Source organism: Globicephala melas, chromosome 12, assembly GCF_963455315.2.
Source record: "Globicephala melas chromosome 12, mGloMel1.2, whole genome shotgun sequence".
Classification (NCBI taxonomy): domain Eukaryota; kingdom Metazoa; phylum Chordata; class Mammalia; order Artiodactyla; family Delphinidae; genus Globicephala; species Globicephala melas.
The window spans coordinates 60,405,260-60,419,441 of NC_083325.1; positions in this window are offsets into that span (position 1 = coordinate 60,405,260).

The following is a 14,182-nucleotide window of genomic DNA, read 5'->3' on the forward strand; positions in this document are numbered from 1 at the left end:
CAGGCTTCTGTCTGAGAATGTTTAATTTTCACCTTAGAGCAAGTGCTTATTAAAAAGTAGGCCTAAAAATTTCTTACTTGAGTTGTCAGGGAATCATTATTCTGTGGTAAATGGTGCAAAGAAAGTCATGTTGAAGAATGGGAAATATGCTTATTTTATGAAGTGATATACAACACAATGAGATCTGTTTTACAACTACTGTGCTGCATTTAATTATCTTCCATTTTTACTTTAAAAACTCTGACAGTGAATTCACTTCCATTGGCTTCTAAGGGAGGTCAATAATCTTCATCCTTTGAAGGTCAGCCAAATTTCCTTCATGGGAAGCAGATTGCCACAGGTGACAGATTTTAGAAACCTGCCCAAATCAAAGCCACTAGGCAGAATAGAGTTAATATTTTCAGAGACTCATCGTGAAGACAGAGATGTCTGCCAGACATCAAAATTAATGAGGCTGAATACGTGAAGTGGGTATCATGCTCACCATTAAATGATTATTGGAGTAAGTCATCAGGCATGTGTGTGATTTGTTGCCAAATCACTGGGAAAACAGAACTTTGAGTTCTGGGGAAGAAGGACCTGGGATGGCTCCATGGAAGAGCAGGACCCAAATGGGGCCTCGAGGGACTGGTGAGATTTTTTTCTTTTTTAGGGGGAGGGGCACACTCAAGATGAAGAAGGTTTTGAGCAAACAAAAGACTACACTACATCCTAGCAGGGTTTCTACTCAAAATGGTTCAGAAACAGGGACTGAAACAGAAAATGCTCAGTTCCGTGCTTGAAAGGATTGGGTCCATGCCTGAGAAGTCTCTCCCCATGGACTAAGAAAAGACTGGAATCTAAGACTGCTGAACAGGTGGTTCCCAGGGTTAGAAATTTGTATCCAGTAAGCCACCAACTTGTGAAAGCTCACGCCAGTCAGTGCCTGCACTATAACCTGAAGGCAGACACTGAGGCTGTTGGATGTCAGGGAAAGTCATTTATGATGAAAGAAGTGAGAGGGGTAGGACTTCCCTGGCAGTCCAGTGGTTAAGACTCCACGCTTTCACTGCAGGGGGCACAGGTTTGATCCCTGGTCGGGGAACTAGGATCCCCCATGCCGTAGACAAAAAAAAAAAAAAAAAAGTAAGGGGGCAAAGTTTCTCCTGAAACAGCACCAGGTGAAACAAGTTCATATTCCGGCCCCTGGACTGAACACACTTGGGCAGCTATCCCACCAGCAGTTCCTCTGGGGAGTTTCCTCACTCTCCCTCTCAACTCATCTTTTTGCAGGCTGGGTTGTAATTTCTGACTGAGCAGCCCCAAGATTAGGGGAGAAAGTGCCTTGGAAAACAGCAAGGAAAAGTCCAAATGTCACTGAAGAGTTGGGCTGAGTAGAAAAACCAACTAAATGGAGTAGAAGCAAACAGCCCCTGAAGTGCTCTCCAGCTCCTTGAAGTCCAAATTCACAAAACTGAAGCCCAGAGAGACGGAAGTCCGGACTTCCAAACCCTGGTTTCCTGTCTCAGAACGTGCATCTTCCCAGGGGTGACTTCTGGGCCATGTACCCCTCAGGAAAGACCAAATTCTCTCCTAGCACAAGCCCTTAACCCTACGAGATACATCAGAAAAATGGTCATCTCAGCACAGCGGGAAGTCCCCAGCATTTACACCACAAATGCCCACAGTGAGAAGTGGAAAGATCCTTCCATTACATTTGGGTCTTGAACAGAGACCCCTGAGGTACTGCTTCCATGGAAAATTCCATCTTTAATAGGAGTCACCAGAAATGTGTATTAAAATCTCCAAAGGATGTTGTCCCCATACCCATGAGCAGCCTTGTTTGTAAGCGAAATGGGCAGAATCTGAGTGACCCTGGAAAGACAAAACTGCTCAAAAAAATTTCTCCTCTATGTAGCTGCCCCAGAGCCAGAATATCTACCATTGGAGATTGGTTCCTTTGGATAAAGCATTATGCTAGGCATGGAGTCCCCTTAAAACACTCCCAGGGCTATCGGCATCCTAAAGCCATCAACAACAGGATATGAACTCACTTATCAGATGTCTATTCTAGGAGCACAAGCCTCTAGCAACTGGACTGGGGCAAGGGAGACAAAGGAGAATTAAGCAAGACCAGGAAAAGCATGAAGAGAGAGGTCATGTAATGCATTATTTTGCCCAGGACCCCAAAAAAGAGGGGGTGAGGAAACAGGTTTTTCTAAAAGATTTACCTGTCACCAATGCGGCCTTCACTGGAGGTGATAATATAGGTTATAGTTGGCTGATGTCCTTGGTGCCGGAGGAGTGCAACATTAATGTTAAATGCAAACATTGTAATTAAATCTAATTTTGAATCAATGTAAATTAGATCGTGCAAGAGAACATTAATATAAAGCTCTCAGTGATTGACATGGTTCCATTCGCCCTACAGGCCACCAGGCATAGAGGCATTAATGCCTTAACGCCAAATGTTGATATTTCTAAATCACTGTCTAAGCTTCCCTCTGCCTCTCCCTTGCCACCCCTTAGCAATGGCATTTTAGTGACGTGGTTTCCTAGAGGGTATTATGCTTTTATTCTGAAGTCTCCTTTATAACAGTTTTCCTGCATTCTAAGGTAAACCATCAGCAATGCCCCCAGAAACACATGAAACTTTGAAAAGCCTGAAACAACATTCACATTACATATTGAATTTTGCAGAGTAAGCAGTAACGTTCGGACATATCAGGGAAGAACATTGCTAATTATCTTCTAATCCCTCCTCTCATTGCAAGAAAATGAAATTGGGATGGGACTAGAGACAAAACATTTGTGCTGCTCTGGCTTCAGATTTTTCACCATAAATGGCAAGAAACAAGAGCAGATGAATACTATCTTAGATGTTAGATTAGCATCCAATAAAGTTCTCCCATCCTCGTAGTGGACCATGGGTCCTGTGACCAAATAAAGCACTGTTTTTGAAAATTCACTCTGCAGTAACCCTCCTCCTTTTTTTTTTTTTAAAAAAAGCAAAGTTGTGCTTTCACTGTTGATTAAAATTGCTAATTTTCAAAACAGTTGCCTCTCTGGACTTCATAAGCACATTGAAAATTGATCAGGTGCTTTAAGTAATCCAGAGGAAAAAAATATGTCATGACAGGGGAACACAGAAGAGGGGCAGACCCTGTTGTGTAAGAGGAGGGGAAGCAGGGTCTTACTACCCAAGACCCCAGCCTGGAGATTGCTCTAACTAGAAGTAAAAGTATTGCAAATGAAATGGCTTCCAGGAGTGAGGTGCCCACCCCTCTAACCAGCCATGAAGTAGGAATGCATAGAAGATGCTCTTCTTTCTTCCCACCCCTAATCATCCAAGCATTTTCTCTCCAGGGAGACTCCTCAGCTTCCCAGCCTCCAGACCACCCTTCAGGTCCTAGGAGAAGGCCATGGGAAAGGACAGAACCAGCTGCCTGGAGGATGGTTTGGGGGTTGAGACTGCTTGGACATGCCCAAGAAAGACATCCCTAAGTCTCCTGCCCTTCCAACAAGACTTCCCTACACAGGTTGACTCCACTACCAAAATATGAAATGATAGTATATGAACAATATACCTGTGGTAGGCTGAATAATGGCCCCCAAAGATATCAGGTCCTAGTCCCTGGAACCTGAAAATGTTACCTTATTTGGAATAAGGATCTTTACAGATATGAGTAAATTAATGATCTTGAGATGGGGTGTTATCCTTGATTATCCAGGTTGTCCCTAAATGCAATCTCAGTTGTCCTCATAAGAGAAAGGAAAAGGAAAATCTGATACACAGAAGAGGAGGAAACAAAGCGACTACAGGTGCAGAGACTGGTGTGATGCGGGCACAAGTCAAGGAATGCTATTAGGCACCAAAAGCTGGAAGAGACAAGGAACAGATTCTGCCTTAGAGTTGAGAGCTTTCAGAGGGTGTGAGGTCCCGCTGACAGCTTGATTTCAACCCAGTGATACTGATTCTGGACTTCTGGCCTCTTGATCTGTGAGAGAATAAATTACTGTTGTTTTAAGCCACCAAGTTTGTAGTAATTTGTTAAAGCAGTCATAGGAAATTAATGCAATACCCAAGTACTAGAGAGAATGCAGAAAAACAGAGTGTGTTAAAGATAGAATGTTATGAACTGAATTGTGTTCCCCTAAGATTCGTATGCTGAAGCCCTAATCCCCAATGTGACTGTATTTGGAGATGGCAACATTTAAAGAGGTAATTAAGGTTAAAGGAGGTCGTAAAGTAGACCTTAATCCAGTAGGATTTGTGGACTTATAAGAGGGGAAAGAAAACTCTCTCCCTCCCTCCCCATACCTGTGTCACTCCACGCACAGAAAAGGCCATGTGGGGACACAGCAAGAAGGTGGCATCTGCAAGCCAAGGAGAGAGGCCTCAGGAAAAACCAGCCTCACTGGCACCCTCACAACTGTGAGAAAATAAATCTCTGTGGTTTAAGCCATACAGTGTGTGGTACTTTGTAATGGCAGCTCAAGCAGTTAACAAAGAAGACTCCCTTTAACAGTTAGGTTCTTCAAGGAAATAAAGCCAGGATGACCTCCCCTCCCTGGATGTCTGTCTCCCCTGTAAGACAAGATTTATACTGAGTCAGTGGTGGCAAGGAAGGGGGAAACATCCCAGGCAGGAGATCAGCAGGAGCAAAGTCAAGCCCCGCATTAAGAGTTCTGGAAAGCTTCCCCTGCAAGTGCACAAGAGAAGGCTGCTTTCACGCACCGCATGTTTACACGGGGTAATGCGAAGTCTAATCAGACACAGGTGTGATGTCTTGGCCCGTGGGGGCGGAGTCAGCTACCTTCAGGAGGGTCACTGTCACTCACAATTAATTGCTGCTGGTGTAAAACAAGTCAAGTGTGTGCACAGTGGGCAGACTTGGGGGAGATGAAGGGAAAGAAAGGATTTAAAACATGTTTTGAGGCTTGTTCCCAGCCCCAGATAGCATTTGATGTGGGCAGGGGCCAGATTATCCCTGTCATCCAGATAACAACAAAAGGGAAGCAGAGAAGACAGCAGAGGGGCTCTGAGTTATGGCTAGGAAGATATTCTTCAGTAGCTGTTTCCTCAGAAGGGTTCCTTCCCACACAAAAGCCAGGCGAGGTTAAATAGGCCTTCCCAGTATGCGAGGGCAAATCAAAGAAGCCAGAGGCATCACTGAGACCCGAGTGTCATGACAGGTGTTGTAAATACCCTTCAGGAAGCCGACTGGCAAAAAGACAACCAGTGTGCTGAAGGTGGAGCCCTGCAGGGCAGTGCTTCCCACAGCCCAGCTCACAAAGGAAATGGAGAGGTTTGAGGGACACCCTGGGGAAATGAGAGGGCTGCTAGGCTGAGGCAGCACCTCCCCACACCTGCCCCAGCTGCTACATAGTCAATGCCTCAGCGCCCTTGTAATGCACCTGACGCCCAGCAGTTGGGTTGTGGGAAGTCCCACCCCATAGTACCTGTCGTCATACTGGCCACCTGGCTACTTATGGGACCATGCTGGGCTCTTCCTGGGACTCAGAGTCCTGAGACCCACGTGGGCACAAGTGGGTGAGGAGAAAATATGGTTCTAGAGGGGATACTGAATGTGGCACAGGTGAGGCCTGACTGCCAGGTGGCAGGGGCAGCAGCAGCAGGGGCACAGTGAGCCCCTTGCCTGTGACAGTGGACAGGAAGCACATCCAAAACAGGGAGGCTGGGAGGGCCGGGAGCCATCTGGTGAGTTGGGAAAGAGACCTAAACAGCAAAGCCTTCCACCCGACAAGAGGAGCAGAACTGAGACTGCTTCTGAGCAACCGTGGCCAAAACGGTCTGTCAGCATCATAGACTCCTGGAGAACATGGGGCAGAGAGAATGTACTCAAGTCTCTCCCACTGGAAACTAAACAGCCCATCTCAAACCTGTTGACCCATCTCATGACCTTCAGAGGTTAGTTGGAAGCCGGGTCCCCAGACCCCCACCTCACATTCACTGAGCCGCTGGCTTCCACCACCTGCCCTCAACAGAGTCACCAATAAACTCTGTTCCTACAGTCACAGACATCTCCTATGCCACCTCCCTTCCTTTTCTGCAGGCTTTGACTCCACTGGACACTGCTTGTTCTCTCACACCCTCCTCCCCCTCTGACCACCCCACTCTGGATCCCTCCTGGTTTCTCTTCTTCTATGTGCCCCATCACTACTGAGCACGTGGGGTCATTCCTGTCCTTCTCTTTGTCCCTCAGTTTGGTTGCATAGCTTTAACTACCAGCTACTTACTGATGACTCCCAGATCTGTGTTTCCTGCCCAAACTCAACTCCTGGGCGTCATACCTGAATGTGTAACCAAGGACTGCACCTCTCTACTTGTTTGTCCTGCAGGAACCTCCAATTCGCCATATTCCAAACAGAGCTCACCATCACCAATAAATACGCTTCCATCCCCCTTCTCCTCTCCTAGTGAATGACACCACAGCCAGCTGCCTGAGATGAAAACCTGGGAATTGACTCTGCTCCCCGACCCCACAAACCTTTGCTTCTACCCCCTTAATATTCCTCATATCCAACCTCTTTTCTCCATTCCTACTGCCGCTAACTTTCAGATCCTCGTCATTCCTCGCTTCTATTACAGAAACAGATTCCTAACGATTTCCCTGTCTTCAGTATGACCACTGCCAATGTATTTTGTTTCATTTTGTTGGTGGTGGATTTTTTAAAAGGCTTCAATCCTATTAGATGAAAGAATGAATAAATGCATTAAGAGTAGACAGTAGAATTAAAGTTCACCAGAAGAATTCTTTTTATTAGTCCGTAAGATATAAATTCCACAAGAAATTAAGACTTCTCAGGAGCCTCAGCTGGATGAGAAAAATGCCATAAATTCTGAAAAAGCATTTTGGAGGAAAAGAAAACAAGGTACAATGCATGTCTCCAACATGTTCAAAGGATGTAGAAACTAATACGATTGAAACATTTTTAAAATATGTATACTTGCAAATGTTTCCATGGATCTGGATTCTTTTACATATTTACACATTTTCATTATTTGCCTTATAGAAGAATATAGCCCTAAAGAAATTTATTATTGTTTACTACAATAAGATAGAGCTATTACAGCAAACTTTTAAATGTTGTCGGTTTAAAGAAGGACAAGAATGTGATTTGGGGCTGTAAGCACTCAGAGTCCTGAACAAGCCTAAACAAACTTTTTTTTTTTTTTTTTTTGTGGTACGCAGGCCTCTCACTGTTGTGCTGTTGTGCGGAGCACAGGCTCTGGAAGCGCAGGCTCAGCGGCCATGGCTCACGGGCCTACCCGCTCTGCAGCATGTGGGATCTTCCCGGACCGGGGCACAAACCCGTGTTCCCTGCATCAGCAGGTGGACTCTCAACCACTGCGAAGCCCCTAAACAAACATTTCGAATCAGTGTTACTGCTTTATGAAATTTTTAAGCTGACACTTAAGAGACGCTAATGTATAAATTGGCACACACACAAAAAGAATCCTGTCACCTTTACCATACATTATCTAAATGTGCTCAAGCAAATGCATTTCAAATGCCCTACCCTGCTGCTGTATGACCACATGCAGGACAGGAACACAGAAAGGACAGGAAGTCAGCAGTGACTGATTTTGTGTCCTAACTGGTGGCACTGGTTATTTCTAGAACAGCCAAATAGTGTCAGGAATAAAGACATAAATTATTCATAATAACCAAGAAGAACAACATGTAAAAATTGACTGTATTGTCTCCTGGTAGAAAGCAAAATGTGAATCTTAGGCTATCCAAATATTTTTAAATGATAGAAAAGGTGACTTTAGTTTAGTAGCTTTCTATATTGAAAATGCAGACACACAGCCATTGAATTATTACACATAATGCCTCATCTCATCCAACACCACAGCTGTCACAAGTCACAGGACACTTGATCCACAGGCAAGTAATGATTGAAAGAGCTAAGTTCTAACCACAGACAGGAGTACACAACAGGGCGTCTAAAAGAATTCCCACTTGTGCCGTCCTGGGCATCTTGGCATTCTCAGCATACGATGACCTGATTGTCCGGATGCCAGATCTGAGAATGAGGGTAAGTAATCCTGGACTCTCTTTCCTGTATCAAATATGGGGCTCTTTGTTTCGTGAGTTTCGAAGTTCCTAAAGCAAGGGACAAATTCTATGTAAACATACTGCCTATACATTAAAACAATATGTTCATCAGTTGTATGTGCGTATTTGTCGTGTGGTATATATGTGGAGAAAAAGAGAAAGAGAGAGTGTGTGTGTGTGTGTGTGTGTGTGACACAGAAAGAAAGAGAATGACAGACTAAGACAGGCAGATGATCAAAGAGACAAAGAGGAAGGGTGGCAATATTTATCTGCTTGAAAAGAAGTTGGGGGGTACACAGTACTATGAAGCATAAGTTGATTTTTGAAAAGGAGACAAGAAAGAGCAACCTAAATAAGAAGAAAACATACAGGAAAGCACAACCCTTAAAAGAGATAGGAGAGGGGTGCCTTCAAGATGGCAGAGGATTGAGATGTGGAGATCCCCTTCCTCCCCACAAATACATCAAAACTTCATCTACATGTGGAACAACTCCTACAGAACACCTACTGAATGCTGGCAGAAGACCTCAGACTTCCCAAAAGGCAAGAAACTCCCCACGTACCTGGGTAGGACAAAAGAAAAAAGGAAAAACAGAGACAAAAGAATAGGGATGGGACCTGCACCACTGGGAGGGAGCTGTGAAGGAGGAAAAGTTTCCACACACTAGGAAGCCCCTTCACTGGCGGAGACAGGGGTGGTGGCAGGAAAGCTTTGGAGCCACGGAGGAGAGCGCAGCAATAGGGGCGTAGAGTGCAAAGCGGAGAGATTCCCGCACAGAGGATCGGTGCCGACCAGCACTCACCAGCTCGAGAGGCTTGTGTGTTCACCTGCCAGGGCGGGAGGGGGCTGGGAGCTGAGGCTCTGGCTTCAGAGGTCAGATACCAGAGAGAGGACTGGGGTTGGCTGTGCGAACACAGCCTGACGGGGGCTAGTGAGCCACAGCTAGCCGGGAGGGAGTCCGGGAAAAACTCCGGACCTGCCTAAGAAGCAAAAGGCCATTGTTTCAGGGTGCGTGAGGAGAGGGGATTCAGAGCACCACCTAAATGAGCTCCAGAGACAGGCGTGAGCCACGGCTATCAACACGGACCCCAGACACGCGCATGAAACACTAAGGCTGCTGCTGCCGCCACCAAGAAGCCTGTGTGCAAGCACAGGTCACTATCCACACCTCCCTCCCGGGAGCCTGTGCAGCCCGCCACTGCCAAGGTCCTGTGATCCAGGGACAACTTCCCCAGGAGAACACACGGCGCACCTCAGGCTGTTGCAACGTCACGCTGGACTCTGCCGCCACAGGCTTGCCCCACATTCCATACCCATCCCTCCCCCTGGCCTGAGTGAGCCAGAGCCCCCTAATCAGCCACTCCTTTCACCCCGCCTTGTCTGGGTGTGGAACAGATGCCCTCAGGTGACCTACAGGCAGAGGCAGGGCCAAATCCAAAGCTGAAGCCCAGGAGCTGTGCAAACAAAGAAGAGAAAGGGAAATAACTCTGTGCAGCCTCAGGAGCAGCGGATTAGATTGCCACAGTCAACTTGATGTACCCTGCAACGGTGGAAGACCTGAATAGACAACGAACCATCCCAAAATTGAGGCAGTGGACTTTGGTTGCAACTGTAGACTTGGGGTCTGCTTTCTGCATCTAATTTGTTTCTGGTTTTATGTTTACCTTAGTTTAGTATTTAAATCTTATTACCATTGGTAGATTTGTTTATTGATTTGGTTGCTCTCTTCCTTTTTTAATTTTTATATATATATCTTTTCCCTTTTTCTCTTTTTGTGAGTGTGTACATGTATGCTTCTTTGTGTGAGTTTGCCTGTATAACTTTGCTTTTGCCATTTGTCCTAGGGTTCTGACTGTCCGTTTTTGTTTTGGGGGGTTCTTTTAGTACAGTTTTTAGCATTTGTTATCACTGGAGAATTTGTTTCTTGGTTTGGTTGCTCTCTTCTTTCTTTCTCTCTTCCTTTTTTTTATTACTTTTTAATTTTTTTATTTTTAATAATATTTTTCTATTTTAATAACTTTATTTTATCCTTCCTTCCTTCATTCCTCTCTCTCTCTCCCTCTCTGTTTTTCCTTTCTTTCTTTCTTCCTCCCTCCCTCCCTCCCTCTCTCCCTCTCTCTCTCTCTCTCTCTTTCTTTCTCTCCCTTTTCTTCAGAGCCGTGTGGCTGACAGGATCTTGGTGCTCTGGCCGGGTATCAGGCCTGAGCCTCTGAGGTGGGAAACCAGAGTTCAGGACATTGGTCCACCAGAGAGCTCCCGGCCCCACGTAATATAAAACAGTGAAAGCTCTCCCAGAGATCTCCATCTCAACACTAAGACACAGCTCCACTCAACCACCAGCAAGCTACACTGCTGGACACCCTATGCCAAACAACTAGCAAGAGAGGAACACAAACGCACCCATTAGCAGAGAGGCTGCCTAAAATCATAAAAAGTTCACAGACACCCAAAAACACACCACCAGACATGGTCCTGCCCACCAGAGAGACAAGATCCAGCCCCAACCACCAGAACACACCCACAAGTCCCCTTCACCAAGAAGCCTACACAACCCACTGAAACAACCTTAGCCACTGGGGGCAGAGACCAAAAAGAACGGGAACTATGAACTTGCAGCCTGTGAAACAGAGACCCCAAACACAGTAAGTCAACCAAAATGAGAAGACAGAGAAATACATGGAAGATGACAAAGCAAGGTGAAAACCCACCAGACCAAACAAATGAAGAGGAAATAGGCAGTCTACCTGAAAAAGAATTCAGAGAAATGATAATAAAGATGATTCAAAATCTTGGAAATAGAATGGAGAAACGCTTTAAGAGGAGCTAGAAGAATTAAAGAGCAAAAAGCAATGATGAATAAAACAATAAATAAAAATAAAAATTCTCTAGATGGAATCAATAGCAGAATAACTAAGGCAGAAGAACAGATAAGTGACCTGGAAGATAAAATAGTGGAAATAACTACCACAGAAATGATACATTAAACAAGATGGACTTAACTGATATTTATAGGACATTGCATCCAAACACAACAGAACACACTTTCTTCTCAAGGGCTCATGGAATATTCTCCAGGATAGATGATATCTTGTGTCACAAATCAAGCCTTGGTAAATTTAAGAAAATTGAAGTTGTATCAAGAATCTTTTCCAACCACAATGCTATGAGACTAGATATCAATTACAGGGAAAAACCTGTAAAAAAATACAAACTCATGGAGGCTAAACAATACACTACTAAATAACCAAGAGATCACTGAAGAAATCAAGGAGGAGGGCTTCCCTGGTGGCAGAGTGGTTGAGAGTCCGCCTGCCGATGCAGGGGACACGGGTTTGTGAACTGGTCCAGAAAGATCCCACGTGCCGTGGAGCAGCTGGGCCCGTGAGCCATGACTACTGAGTCTGCGCGTCCGGAGCCTGTACTCCGCAACGGGAAAGGCCACAGCAGTGAGAGGCCCACGTACTGAAAAAAAAAAAAAAGAAATCAAGGAGGAAACCAAAAAGTACCTAGAAACAAACGACAATGAAGACACGATGACCCAAACCTATGGGATGCAGCAAAAGCAGTTCTAAGAGGGATGTATATAGCAATACAATCCCACCTCAAGAAACAAGAAAAACCTCAAATAAACAACCTAACCTTACACCTAAAGCAATTAGAGAAAGAACAAAAAAACCCCAAAGTTAGCAGAAGAAAAGAAGTCATAAAGATCAGATCAGAAATAAATGAAAAATAAATGAGGGAAACAATAGCAAAGATCAATAAAACTAAAAGCTGGTTCTTTGAGAAGATAAACAAAATAGATAAACCATTAGCCAGACTCATCAAGAAAAAAAGGGACAAGACTCAAATCAATAGAATTAGAAATGAAAAAGGAGAAGTAACAACTGACACTGCAGAAATACAAAAGATCATGAGAGATTACTACAAGCAACTCTATGCCAATAAAATGACAACCTGGAAGAAATGGACAAATTCTTAGAAATGCACAAACTGCCAAGACTGAATCAGGAAGAAATAGAAAATATGAACAGACCAATCACAAGCACTGAAATTGAAACTCTGATTAAAAATCTTCCAACAAACAAAAGCCCAGGACCAGATGGCTTCACAGGCAAATTCTATCAAACATTTAGAGAAGAGCTAACACCTATCCTTCTCAAATTCTTCCAAAATATAGCAGAGGGAGGAACACTCCCAAATTCCTTCTACGAGGTCACCATCACCTTGATACCAAAACCAGACAAGGATGTCACAAAGAAAGAAAACTACAGGCCAATATCACTGATGAACATAGATGCAAAAATCTTCAACAAAATACTAGCAAACAGAATCCAACAGCACATTAAAAGAATCATACACCATGATCAAGTGGGGTTTATTCCAGGAATGCAAGGATTCTTCAATATACGCAAATCTATCAATGTGATAAACCATATTAACAAATTGAAGGAGAAAAACCATATGATCATCTCAATAGATGCAGAGAAAGCTTTTGACAAAATTCAACACCCATTTATGATAAAAACCCTGCAGAAAGTAGGCATAGAGGGAACTTTCCTCAACATAATAAAGGCCATATATGACAAGCCCACAGCCAACATCATCCTCAATGGTGAAAAACTGAAAGCATTTCCACTAAGATCAGGAACAAGACAAGGTTGCCCTCTCTCACCACTCTTATTCAACATAGTTTTGGAAGTTTTAGCCACAGCAATCAGAGAAGAAAAGGAAATAAAAGGAATCCAAATCAGAAAAGAAGAAGTAAAGCTGTCACTGTTTGCAGATGACATGATACTATACATAGAGAATCCTAAAGATGCTACCAGAAAACTACTAGAGCTAATCAATGAATTTGGTAAAGTACCAGGATACAAAATTAATGCACAGAAATATCTGACATTCTTATACACTAATGATGAAAAATCTGAAAGTGAAATCAAGAAAACACTCCCATTTACCATTGCAGCAAAAAGAATAAAATATCTAGGAATAAACCTACCTAAGGAAACAAAAGACCTGTAGGCAGAAATTTATAAGACACTGATGAAAGAAATTAAAGATGATACAAATAGATGGAGAGGTATACCATGTTCTTGGATTGGAAGAATCAACATTGTGAAAATGACTCTACTACCCAAAGCAATCTACAGATTCAACGCAATCCCTATCAAACAACTGGAATTTTTCACAGAACTAGAACAAAAAATTTCACATTTTGTATGGAAACACAAAAGACCCCGAATAGCCAAAGCAATCTTGAGAACGAAAAACGGAGCTGGAGGAATCAGGCTCCCTGACTTCAGACTATACTACAAAGCTACAGTAATCGAGACAGTATGGTACTGGCACAAAAACAGAAAGATCAATGGAACAGGATACAAAGCCCAGAGATAAACCCACACACATATGGACACCTTATCTTTGATAAAGGAGGCAGCAATGTACAGTGGAGAAAGGACAGCCTCTTCAATAAGTGGTGCTGGGAAAACTGGACAGCTACATGTAAAAGTATGAGATTAGATCACTCCCTAACACCATACACAAAAATAAGCTCAAAATGGATTAAAGACCTAAACTATCAGACTCTTAGAGGAAAACATAGGCAGAACACTCTATGACATACATCACAGCAAGATCCTTTCTAACCCACCTCCTAGAGAAATGGAAATAAAACCAAAAATAAACAAATGGGACCTAATGAAACTTCAAAGCTTTTGCATAGCAAAGGAAACCATAAACAAGACCAAAAGACAACCCTCAGAACGGGAGAAAATATTTGCAAATGAAGCAACTGACAAAGGATTAATCTCCAAAATTTAGAAGTAGCTCATGCAGCTCAATAACAAAAAAACAAACAACCCAATCCAAAAATGGGCAGAAGACCTAAATAGACATTTCTCCAAAGAAGATATACAGACTGCCAACAAACACATGAAAGAATACTCAACATCATTGATCATTAGAGAAATGCAAATCAAAACTACAATGAGATATCATCTCACACCAGTCAGAATGGCCATCATCAAAAAATCTAGAAACAATAAATGCTGGAGAGGGTGTGGAGAAAAGGGAACACTCTTGCACTGTTGGTGGGAATGTACATTGATACCAC